The sequence below is a fragment of the Sinocyclocheilus rhinocerous genome, unplaced genomic scaffold (assembly GCF_001515625.1).
Source record: "Sinocyclocheilus rhinocerous isolate Xijiao unplaced genomic scaffold, SAMN03320098_v1.1 scaffold252, whole genome shotgun sequence".
NCBI lineage: Eukaryota > Metazoa > Chordata > Actinopteri > Cypriniformes > Cyprinidae > Sinocyclocheilus > Sinocyclocheilus rhinocerous.
In genome coordinates this window covers 95782-108948 of record NW_015625591.1, presented here as the reverse complement: position 1 = coordinate 108948, position 13167 = coordinate 95782, and the positions used below count along the sequence as shown (strand labels likewise).

General features: G+C 40.6%; 1 pseudogene; it reads right to left on the bottom strand.

The window, feature by feature from the left end:
* LOC107757871 (N-acetyl-beta-glucosaminyl-glycoprotein 4-beta-N-acetylgalactosaminyltransferase 1-like) overlaps positions 1–13167 on the bottom strand; it is a 97504-nt pseudogene that overhangs the window by 8766 nt on the left and 75571 nt on the right.

Genomic DNA, 13167 nt, shown 5'->3' with positions numbered 1-13167 from the left:
CCAAATGCACACACAAGGTCCAAAATTAACTATTTGCCACATATGCCAATTTATATTTTACACTGACACAATTTATCAGTTATAAATATTTCTTACTGGTCACAAAACAGTATTTTGTATTACTTTTTTTTTGTGATTTTGTTTATTGTAGTGCAGGTCACTTGAAGAATGATATACGAGATGAGTGTATTGGTGAAACTGCACCTGACACACACACACACACACACACACACACATATTGTGATTTCCCCCCGTTTTTATTTTAATTTTTTTTAGTGGCTTAATGCATAAATTCCATGTATTGTAATAGGAGTGTTTCATTTAAAAAATGAATATTGATATTATAGTAATACTACATGCACCAGTAGCAATCTGGTTGATGTGCCAGTGTAGTAGATGGCAGTACTGCACCTTAACTCTGGTTGCCACCAAAAAAGAAGATAATGGCGACACAGTGGGTGCTTCTCAAAGAGAAGGATGCATCCTTGTAAGGCTGCATATCTAGACTGCCACTTCATAAAGCTCCATTGAAGGATGTCTCAATTTGAAGGATCCTTAGTAGGCTAATCTTCGTTTTGCATCCTTCATTCTACCTTATTTGAAGGATGCATTAGGTGTATCCGTCACATCCTTACATCACCCACAATCCTTTGCACAGATTCCAATTCACTAAAAATGAATGAGCTGAAAATGAATCAACACTGAGCTTGTTCAGTTTTATTATATTATTCAGGATAAGATTTTTTGAAGTTAATGTGTTTTGTTTTGTTGTAAATGAATCACATCATTTAATATAATTTTTTTATATAAAGTCGCCTGGCCTTACAGGAGTAGCTCAGGCAATCAAAAAAAAAAAAAAAAAAAGCTGAAAATGAATTGACACTGAGCTTGTACAATTTCACTGTTACGCAAGACAAAAGCATATTTTTGAGGTGAAGGCATGTTTTCTATGTGTTTCGTAGTAAATTAATCACATAATGCTAAACTGTGCATAATGTAAACCACTGGGAGACCACAGAAGCTTGTCATTACTGCATTAATAGAAAGTCAGTTAATATAAAAAATTTAAACATAAAATATTCTTCAAATTATAATTTTAATAGTATTTTTGTGCCATGACTGCCGGGGAGGAAACATTTATGATGTATCCATGCGCACTTACTGTACTAGACAGTCTCTAGCATTTAATGTTGCAAGGACTCTATACTTGAAGCCTCAGAAGGACTGGTCTAGGATGCATCCTTCGGTTTGAGAAGCACCCAGTGTGTAGCTACTCTGCACAAAATCATGTTGAAGAAGATGAGGCTGCTGCACCCCCACCCCCCTCTTAAAAAAATTGCTTGACGGTGTAGGAATTTTTGGGTTTCTATTATAAAGATGGGATGTTAAGACACTCCAGTCTGCAGGTAGTTCGTTCTTTATAAATGCGTTTTCAGAGTTATGGTTTCAAACCCTCTCTGCCTTTTTTCATTAATATTTTGAGTGTGAGTCATTGACCAAAAAAGAGAAAACAAAAATAAAGTTAAAGATGAATTTGATTCATCAAAAAAATTCTATAGATATTGCGATGTTATCATTATCGTGAATTATTTTGGTCACATTTAGTGAAAATATGTCTTTGAGTAAGTGACAATCAAACTGTATTTTACTAATAGTGTAACCTAAGCCATGTAATGATCCTAATAAAGTTGGTGGCCAACTGTTTTATTTACTTCTCAAAGCCCATTTCTACTCACATTTGGTGTCTGGTTAGTGTTAATTTTGAACCCTGGGAACACATATGCCGCTTGGCTCATTACAGATGGTGAGATTTTAAAGAGAGCAAACAGCTGCTGAATTCTTATCTGTTATTAAGATCCCAGCTGAACACAGACCATCAGGCTTGGGGAAGAAAACAGGCTGGTCATCCTCCTCCTCATCCATCTTCATGTACTTATAGAAGCCAAATCTATATGACAATTCAAAAGAGTGACAGGGTCATGATTATCTGTTCATTTATGTATTTAGTTATTGCTTAATTTCTTGTCATGATCAGTCGGGATTCATACTTTTCTAAGTAGACAGGGGACTCTCGGTAGAAGCATTTGTTCTTTTTCTCCATATGAGTAAGTCTGGTGAAATCATTGGGATATACATAGGAAAGGTAGACCTGGTTGAGCAGACATAAGAATAAGAGAAATTAGGTAGAGCTATTTGGTATGTATTTCTGAATTATTAATAATTAAGCTAAAGTGTATCAAATACAACAATCTGTGAATGTAATTGGACAGCATGAGATTTAACAGATGCACCACTCTCTCTTTCTCAGACATGTGTTTAATAGTAATGACCAAAAGAGGGCAATGTTTGCCCTAAGCTCAGAAATATCTTAAAAGAGAGAAGGTCCACTTCATCAGTAAGCAGACCACTCAACCCCCAACCCAAGATATTTCTGATACTTCTGCTGTAATGACAAAGCTGCTTATTTTCAAACTTTTTTTATTTACAGAAACTAGGAGTAACAATATATTAAAATATTAAATAAAATAAACTAACTGAATGTTATTCAGATTTCATACTCTTTATGATCAGTGAATTTACATGATTGTACAGTCATTTGTGATTTATATATAATATATACACTCACCGGCCACTTTATTAGGTACACCTTGCTAGTATTTAAGATTTCAATATTTTCCATGACCTTTTCAAGTCTAGAAATCATGCTTTTAATTTTCTTCATATACCAGTTTTTACAAGACTGGTTCTTAATAAAAATGTCAGAGAACACATTCAAATAAGAAATATGATATCAGTTAACATCTTTATTTTTCAGCTGTTTTAACTTATTCTAAAATTTGCCTTATTTATTTATTTATTTTTAAAATCATTTTAAGCCATCTTGTGCCTGGAAGTGTGCTGAGGCCCCCTTGTGGGTCACAGTCCCTTGGTTCATGAAAATAAAAGAATTTTTCCAGTATCCTGCTTCTTATCAAATTAAACTGTAGCATTTTTACAAAATTATTATTAAAAATAGTATTAAATTATATTATTATTAAATATTATTATAATATTATTATTATTTATATATTTATTAATATTATTAATATTATTAAAATATTAACTATCAGTAAAAATCAGCAGCCAACATTCTGTCATCAACATAGAGATGTTGGGTGCTTGGCGAGACTATGTTACTTACAAACTGCAGGCCCTGATAGCGTGCAATAGGGAAGTCCTTCACCATGTAGGTAGGAGAGTAGACACAAGATGGCAGAACATTCCCCAGTCTGGACTGATCTATCATGGGAACTAGGACAACAAATATATCATCATATGGGACAATTCCTACACTTTTGACAAGACAGTTGACATAAAAATAACGTCTCAGGTTACTTGTGTAACCATGGTTCCCTGAGGGGAACGAGACACTGCGTCCTCTAGTTTGTGTGCCATGCTGCGGACACAAGCTTCAGACGAAGAAGTGAATGATGTGCGCTACCGGCGCCTATTTTGTACTAGTCGCGACGGTAGTGACGTCGCCGGCCAAACAAGTTGGTGTTTTTTCAATGTAGGCTTCAGACACGGGTCACGACGAGGCGTTCCCCATAGCGACCCCTAGAGGACGCAGTTCGAAGTTCCACGAAAGGGAACGTCTCAGGTTACTTGTGTAACCATGGTTCCCTGAGGGGAACGAGACACTGCGTCCTCTAGTTTGTGTGCCATGCTGCGGACACAAGCTTCAGACGAAGAAGTGAATGATGTGCGCTACCGGCGCCTATTTTGTACTAGTCGCGACGGTAGTGACGTCGCCGGCCAAACAAGTTGGTGTTTTTTCAATGTAGGCTTCAGACACGGGTCACGACGAGGCGTTCCCCATAGCGACCCCTAGAGGACGCAGTTCGAAGTTCCACGAAAGGGAACGTCTCAGGTTACTTGTGTAACCATGGTTCCCTGAGGGGAACGAGACACTGCGTCCTCTAGTTTGTGTGCCATGCTGCGGACACAAGCTTCAGACGAAGAAGTGAATGATGTGCGCTACCGGCGCCTATTTTGTACTAGTCGCGACGGTAGTGACGTCGCCGGCCAAACAAGTTGGTGTTTTTTCAATGTAGGCTTCAGACACGGGTCACGACGAGGCGTTCCCCATAGCGACCCCTAGAGGACGCAGTTCGAAGTTCCACGAAAGGGAACGTCTCAGGTTACTTGTGTAACCATGGTTCCCTGAGGGGAACGAGACACTGCGTCCTCTAGTTTGTGTGCCATGCTGCGGACACAAGCTTCAGACGAAGAAGTGAATGATGTGCGCTACCGGCGCCTATTTTGTACTAGTCGCGACGGTAGTGACGTCGCCGGCCAAACAAGTTGGTGTTTTTTCAATGTAGGCTTCAGACACGGGTCACGACGAGGCGTTCCCCATAGCGACCCCTAGAGGACGCAGTTCGAAGTTCCACGAAAGGGAACGTCTCAGGTTACTTGTGTAACCATGGTTCCCTGAGGGGAACGAGACACTGCGTCCTCTAGTTTGTGTGCCATGCTGCGGACACAAGCTTCAGACGAAGAAGTGAATGATGTGCGCTACCGGCGCCTATTTTGTACTAGTCGCGACGGTAGTGACGTCGCCGGCCAAACAAGTTGGTGTTTTTTCAATGTAGGCTTCAGACACGGGTCACGACGAGGCGTTCCCCATAGCGACCCCTAGAGGACGCAGTTCGAAGTTCCACGAAAGGGAACGTCTCAGGTTACTTGTGTAACCATGGTTCCCTGAGGGGAACGAGACACTGCGTCCTCTAGTTTGTGTGCCATGCTGCGGACACAAGCTTCAGACGAAGAAGTGAATGATGTGCGCTACCGGCGCCTATTTTGTACTAGTCGCGACGGTAGTGACGTCGCCGGCCAAACAAGTTGGTGTTTTTTCAATGTAGGCTTCAGACACGGGTCACGACGAGGCGTTCCCCATAGCGACCCCTAGAGGACGCAGTTCGAAGTTCCACGAAAGGGAACGTCTCAGGTTACTTGTGTAACCATGGTTCCCTGAGGGGAACGAGACACTGCGTCCTCTAGTTTGTGTGCCATGCTGCGGACACAAGCTTCAGACGAAGAAGTGAATGATGTGCGCTACCGGCGCCTATTTTGTACTAGTCGCGACGGTAGTGACGTCGCCGGCCAAACAAGTTGGTGTTTTTTCAATGTAGGCTTCAGACACGGGTCACGACGAGGCGTTCCCCATAGCGACCCCTAGAGGACGCAGTTCGAAGTTCCACGAAAGGGAACGTCTCAGGTTACTTGTGTAACCATGGTTCCCTGAGGGGAACGAGACACTGCGTCCTCTAGTTTGTGTGCCATGCTGCGGACACAAGCTTCAGACGAAGAAGTGAATGATGTGCGCTACCGGCGCCTATTTTGTACTAGTCGCGACGGTAGTGACGTCGCCGGCCAAACAAGTTGGTGTTTTTTCAATGTAGGCTTCAGACACGGGTCACGACGAGGCGTTCCCCATAGCGACCCCTAGAGGACGCAGTTCGAAGTTCCACGAAAGGGAACGTCTCAGGTTACTTGTGTAACCATGGTTCCCTGAGGGGAACGAGACACTGCGTCCTCTAGTTTGTGTGCCATGCTGCGGACACAAGCTTCAGACGAAGAAGTGAATGATGTGCGCTACCGGCGCCTATTTTGTACTAGTCGCGACGGTAGTGACGTCGCCGGCCAAACAAGTTGGTGTTTTTTCAATGTAGGCTTCAGACACGGGTCACGACGAGGCGTTCCCCATAGCGACCCCTAGAGGACGCAGTTCGAAGTTCCACGAAAGGGAACGTCTCAGGTTACTTGTGTAACCATGGTTCCCTGAGGGGAACGAGACACTGCGTCCTCTAGTTTGTGTGCCATGCTGCGGACACAAGCTTCAGACGAAGAAGTGAATGATGTGCGCTACCGGCGCCTATTTTGTACTAGTCGCGACGGTAGTGACGTCGCCGGCCAAACAAGTTGGTGTTTTTTCAATGTAGGCTTCAGACACGGGTCACGACGAGGCGTTCCCCATAGCGACCCCTAGAGGACGCAGTTCGAAGTTCCACGAAAGGGAACTGCTCAGCACAAACATTTTTGCATTCATCTAAAAAAAAACAAACAAAAAAACAGTTTGCTGATTTTCATACAGATATTCAACGGCTTCCATTCATCACCATTAGCTTGTATCTCGGTCCTGACTGTCACATATTCAGTGGTGCTGCTCCTAACAAGCTGACATCCTATATCTACACCACCATATGGATCTACCAATGCACCACAGAGCTTCCACACGGGCAATTAAACATGAATACTCCTGCAAACCACAGTACACAGATACATGGCTGTTTATTTTGTTCACCAACCACAGCTATACATACACACAATAGCACTAGAATGCTGCAAGAAAAAAACGAAAAAAAAAAAAAAGATGTCACAACATTCTCCAATTTTGATTGAACGAGCACATAACATGCATACAAGCTGGTTATTTAAATTTAGAGCTGATTTAACTGTAATGGTCAAAAATAGCTGTCAGTTCTATTCACAAGATGGTCATTACAAAGTTATTGGGCAGAAACTAAAATGTAAAACTTTTGAACATTATGATATAATACATTATATATGATATATTGCATCAATTGATCATTGTATTAAACCCAGCGTCGGCGCCACGTGGGGGCCCGGCCCGGCCACCTCAGTCACTGTGCCCCCTCACCTCTGGTGCCGTGTCCGTAGTGGGCGCCCTGATTTTAGTCGGTGAGGCAAGATACTGCCCTGGGAAGGTCTCCCAGGCTGTTAAATACACAGATTAAAAGCTAAATGTTTTCATTTCGGTTCGTTCTTAGCAAAAAAAAATATTTTTCCCGTTCAGGTTATGCAGAGTGAAATAAGAACGGTGCTGCATTTAGAAAGAATTCTTATTAACGTTGCTATTATTCTTGAGTTTTCAAACTGCTAACACTTTGCACTTTGCAGTTTCGAATTATGTAAGTAACTTAAAATGTTATTGTGTGTTTGTAATTTTAATATTTTTATCTATAGGCCTATACAGCAAAACTACAGAGCTTCCAGTAGGTTATTTTACGGAGCTGTAAACACGGGAATCTCCGACCGCATGCAATCTTTTGAAAAGTTTGAAATGTATGCTGGTTTCCACAAAAAATATTGTGCAGCACGACTGGATAATTAAAACAAAAATCAGGCGTGTGTATTTATAACATCAATTACTAGGCCTACATTCTTTTTTTTTTCAGAAATGGAGGTGACTTAAAATGTTATTGTGTGTTTGTAATTTTAATATTTTTATCTATAGGCCTATACAGCAAAACTACAGAGCTTCCAGTAGGTTATTTTACGGAGCTGTAAACACGGGAATCTCCGACCGCATGCAATCTTTGACAAACACCCAATTCATATATCAAACTAGGCTATATGTTATTAAATTGTACATAGGCTATATCTATGTACAATATGTTTCATGTTTGTGTTTATCCCGTTTTTTTCCCCCGTTGCATCTGAAAATTACTTTCAGAAACATTTTTTTTTCAAAGCAGTCCCCCCCCCAAAAAAGTGCGGCCCCCCCCCAATAAATTGTGCCTGCCCCCTCACTTTGTGCGCTCTGGCGCCGACCCTGATTAAACCAATGGTACATTTAGAGCATCAGTTGGATCAGGCGAATGAATGATTTACAACTGAAAAAAACCCAAAATTAGATATTTTAAAAAACCAAGAGATCCAGCAATTCAGTGTTTATAAATGACCTCAATATGCACACACCCTGCTGGGAATACTCACTCTTGTAGTAGGTGTCTCGTGGGTCTGGTTTAAGCATATCTGCAGTATGTGTCTCTGTCCTGTGGTTAACCTGCAGAGCGAGAGAGTGACTGGCCAGCGTCTGTGGGATGTGACAAACACTGTTCATCTTTAGACTGGATTCATCTGTCAGAGACAGAGAAAGAGAGAGAATAAGGACAGCGAGAGACAGCATCTGAAATTCAAATCAGCTAATATTCAGCAACCCATGCTGTTTGCCGTTATAGAAATGGTAGCATCGTGGCTGGTCTGTGAATGGCAAATAAGTGAAGCAGGATACTGTATACAGTACATTAGGGTCCAAAAGTCTACGACCACTAGTGGAGATGCTACTTTGTTGCAAGGTGTGTTAACAATGTTTTACATTGTGACAAATTATTAATTTTTTTGGTATGGATACTTCCGCAAGTGCAACCAGGCTCACACACTTTGTGCAACCAGGCTCACACTGCCTACACTTTAAGACAGTCTATGGGTACTGAAGCATTCAGGTGTGTGTATGTGAGAGAGACTGTATTCATTATGTTTTATCTCCTGACGTTATGAGAGCTCAAAACAGTGTCTATTCAGCTAGCCGCTGATGAAACCACACTTTAATTAGTCCTATCGATCCACTGCAAATGTGTTACTAGTCAAGTATATGCTATAAAGCATCAAAGTCTGTCACTGATGGCAGCAATGCAGAAAGCAAGCACACAACACTGATAGAGGGATGAAAAGAGAGAATATAAATGGTGTTGGATGTTACAGCAACATCCAAGATGAAGAAAACAGACAAAGGGATGGAGCAGAAACATGCCATTAGGAGGCTGAAAGACTGCAAGCTTTGACTGATGTGTTCGTTGATGCTGGTGAAGCTTTAGTCATGAACCATCTGGCTTTATTGATTACTGAAAATTCCAAGCAAATGTGCAGTTCCAAAAGCAACCCCCAAATAAAAATAACTATTATATATAACTTAAGCTTTCACTGTAATTATTGCAATGTCTTTATATTAAATAATACACTTTCAAATCATTGAAGCCAGAACATACATTATTAACATATTTACTGTTGATATTCCAGAATATTAAAACTATTTGGCCTTAACTGCCCATTATCTCGGCATTTGACAGCACATTTTGTGAATCAGAGGCTGTTCTTAAAGTCCTTTAAACTTAGTGTCCTTCATAACCAAACATACACTGAGTTTTGTTGATCAGTAAAACTCATTTTCACTGAAGGCTAAAAAATGTATATTTTGTAAAGTTTTGGTTGGATTCCCCCCACCACCCGCACATAAAAACTCGATGGTTCTGCACAAATCGCCTAGGCTATGTGACATATTTTAGCTTCAAAACGAAGCAATTTACCCAAAGATTCAAAGGGTTAATTATCAAATGTAAAAATATATATTTGATGTCTTTTGGAAGCTTCATTCAAATCCATTTGGCTCAAAAATCTGAGCGGGCACGTGCCCCTCGGTTTGAATGGCCATGACACCTCTTCATGTGACCAACTTGAACATGAGACAAATCTACAAATCTTTGTCGCCCTTGTGCAAAACTCTCAATAGCACAGATTCCTGTTGAAATGAATGGAATTCCCCAGTGAAATTTCGCAGAGCAATGGTAAATGTGACTGCACCTTAAGGGTATAATTTTGCACATTTTTCAAAAATAGCTTTATTAACTCTAGAAGTCAGAAAAATATTTTATTTTACTGTATTATTATTGTATTATTCTTATTTCCTTATTTATTTTTTTCCTTTTGCTTTTCATGAATTAACATCATCCCTTTTATGTTTCTTTGTCAATTACAATGTATATTTTAAATACTTTTCTCTATTTTAATTTTGCACAACAAAGTTTTAGTTGTACAGAATGCAAATACATACATACACACACACACACACACACACATATATATATATTTATATATATATATACGGACCCTTTAAATACAACATTGATCATTAATACTGTATAACCATGATGAACAATGTAATCATACTAAAAATAAATATTAAAATGTGAAATAATAGAAACTATAACTGCACAATAGAAATTATAATTAGACAATACAATGATTAAAAAATACAAATAAACACACAAACAAATCAAATGGAAGGAAGACAGGTGCCCATGACAGAGATAACTGACAGCTTAAATACTGTATCTGTTGTTAACAGAGCAGAAAGTCAGTGAAAGGCAAACCACCCAGGAGATCTTGCTCCATCTGCATCTCCCTGATGACATGTCGAGAAAGAGTGTGCGTGCCTTACATGCGGTGCGGTCTTCCTTGAGGGAGTGGTTTGCGTGATTAATGATTAGGACACTCTGGAGTTGGCTTCTTACTCTCCGGTGAGCTATGTGGGATGGCGATGGAAGCTAATGCACATCCCCCTCTCCCTCAGCTTGTTAAGTACAGTGAGGAATTAATCTAAAAATTGCTTTTGTCTCAAATAACTATGTAAACGAAGCAAAGGAGGGCCATGGGGATTGTCTTTCTCTCTTTTTTTCCTGTCCCTCTCCCACTTTGTGTCTCTACTTCCTCTTAAAAGCGTGTGTAAATTAAAGTCAGTTCCCTTGATGAATGGCAGTAATTTGAAGAGGAGCGTATGAACATGTGTAATGCTTGATAACACAAAGTATATGCTGACTGTAACAACAAACACACGAGGCTCAGGGGCATGTGTTTTCTGGTGATTATATAGCTGCCACTGCCTACATTCAAAAGTAAGTACAATGACACTTTCCACGCAAAAAGCAGAAGCTGTTATGTTCAGAGGCTGTGAATGTTAACTGCAATATTCAGATATGATTGGAACAGGAAGAGTTTGCAAATGGTACTCTTGAGAGTTCACTTCCATTTTCTGTTTTATCTTCCCTGAAATTCGCACATGTATTTTTAGCATGAAATAATCTCTAAAAGGAAGGAGCATTTACCTGTGTACAACGAGATATCAGCTGAGTCAATGACATCATACTTCAGACCAGGAAGGAAAGGTTTCCACTGCAAGAGAAGAGAAAGACAGAGAGAAAGTTAGAGAAAAGTGTTCTGGCGCAAATTCACAAATAAGCTGCGCAACTTTTCAGATTTCAAGGCAAAAAACAGCATCTAATTCACTTGCAAAACAGATGCTAACAATAAAATAAATAAAAATGAATATTTTTTTCAAATTTAAAATTCTCATAAAATAAATTTTTCATTGTTCCTTAAACAATTAAATTCAATTTTATCCTATTGTTTATTCCTGTGTATATACAGACCTGTGTTTTAGTTCTCTGTTGTTTGATCTCCTTCATGAATGATTTGTTGTGTTTCTCTGCATTTCCTTGCATTCCCATTTTCCTTCTTGTGTTTTTTTGCATATAAACACAGCTAACATATTGATCAGCGATTTTAGTTCCCCTTCAGGAACTCGAGCTGCGTCAAAATGCTATGGGAACGCCTTCAGCATGACCACGGTCTGAATCACACGTGTAATCAGTCCAATGGATGGTCGAGACGTCACGGGCGGGGTGACGTAGTGACCAGGACGCTTAAAAGCTTGTGCGGTGGAACCGGTATCAGCTTCAGTGTTGTCAAGTTCCGCGGTTTTCCCGTGGAATTGGGCTACTTTAACACTGTTGCCGCGGGTTGTTTTTCATGTCCACGGGTTAAAGTGACTCCAATAACATGATATTTATCCCCTGGAATGCGAATTTTAGCAGGGGAACCCCCACCAAAAAACGTGTATTTTACCCCCTGGAATGCGATTTTTAACTAGGGACCCCCGCGAATCGCGATTGGGCGGGTTTTCTTGTGAAACCCGGCAACCCTGATCAGTTTTCTGTCATTCAGCAAGCACTCTGTGTGTGCGTCAGTCGCTATTTGTTGTGAGTCTTATTTAGTGTTGTTTGTCCACTTATAAGCTCCATTATGTCAAAGCTAGGGCTGTTCGATTCCAAAATTTTTGTTTTCGATTCTTGTTTTTTTTAGATTGGAGAAACCTAATTTCGCCATGACTGCTGGAAAAAGGTAATAGAAAGTAGCCTTCTCATAATATGAAGCTTTATTTGTAAAAAATTACGATGCATTTCTGTAGCTCTGATTGATTTTAAATGGTAATTTTGTCTGCATTGCTCATGAAATTAGCCATAGCCCACAGCTCAGCTGTGGACATGCGTTTATTGCATGAATGGAACAACACATGAAATATCTAAAATAAATGTGCACTGTTCAGCTGAATGATGAAGTTTACTTTAACTGTATACTTTGCACAAAATTAACAAACTGTACACTGAAACAAAATAACCAGAACATTAACAACAACACATTGATATAAGAGCTGTCAATCAGATGCGTTCTCAGCCACTGATCTGTGCTCTCGCGTTTTCTTTCAGAATTATCATTGGTTGATAGAAAGGTTAAAAAATAAAATTTTATTTAAAATGTAAATAAGAACAAGACCCTCGATCACATCATGATCTATTCTGTCGTACAGCGCTCAAAATTGTGTACAACATAAGCCAGTTCCACTGTAAAATAACCTGAATCGTTTTTTGAACTGGTTCATTAAAACGATCTATCCGAAATAACCTTTTTGTGGAAACTAATCAGACTTCTAAACACTATTAGCGAGCAAGAGGCAAATTAATTGGTGCTTCTCAAAACGGAAGGCTGCATCCTCAAACTCAGACGAGCTCAGTACCAACTTTTCATTCAGTTTATTTTCGTGAATCAACGTTCAGCGACGTTTGATGGCATAGCAGCGGAGATATGCAGCCTTTGTAGGATGCAGCCTTCTGTTTGAGAGGCACCTATATATAAGATTTGTTGAACTGAAAACGGCTCTGAATGAGGAGTAGATTCCCCTTGATGGGATCGATTCCAAAGACTCTCGATTCCCAAAGCCTCAGAATCGAGGAATCGATTCCCAGCCCTAGTCAAAGCTTCAACCAAGAAGAAGCATTTGGGCGAGAGCAGGCAGCGTTCAGGCTGTGTGTTCCTACCTGCCCGCGCTATATTTCGGGTGGGGACACACAGTTTGTGTATTGTCTGCTTGGGAGCGAAGCACGCAGAGTCAGCTCTCACAAGAACCAGTTGCACAAACATATTATGTCTAATATTATAATGAGCTGCATTACTGGGGAGCGGAGCTCGCGCAGTCAGCTCTCGGGGGGCTGATTGTGCTTTTTCCTGCTGCAAAACGCTCCGCTCTCGAGGAGTGTGTCCGTGCCTGTGATCTTGCGGTTCCGGTCCCGCTGCTGCTGAGGCACGGCGGCGATTGAGATTGTGGGGTTCGCACATGATCTGGCGGACAGTTTGGAGATGGGCTCCTAGGGCCCAGGACTTCTGAGGGCTGGCCCCCTCTGGGGAAGAGCGGTGTACACCTCATTATAC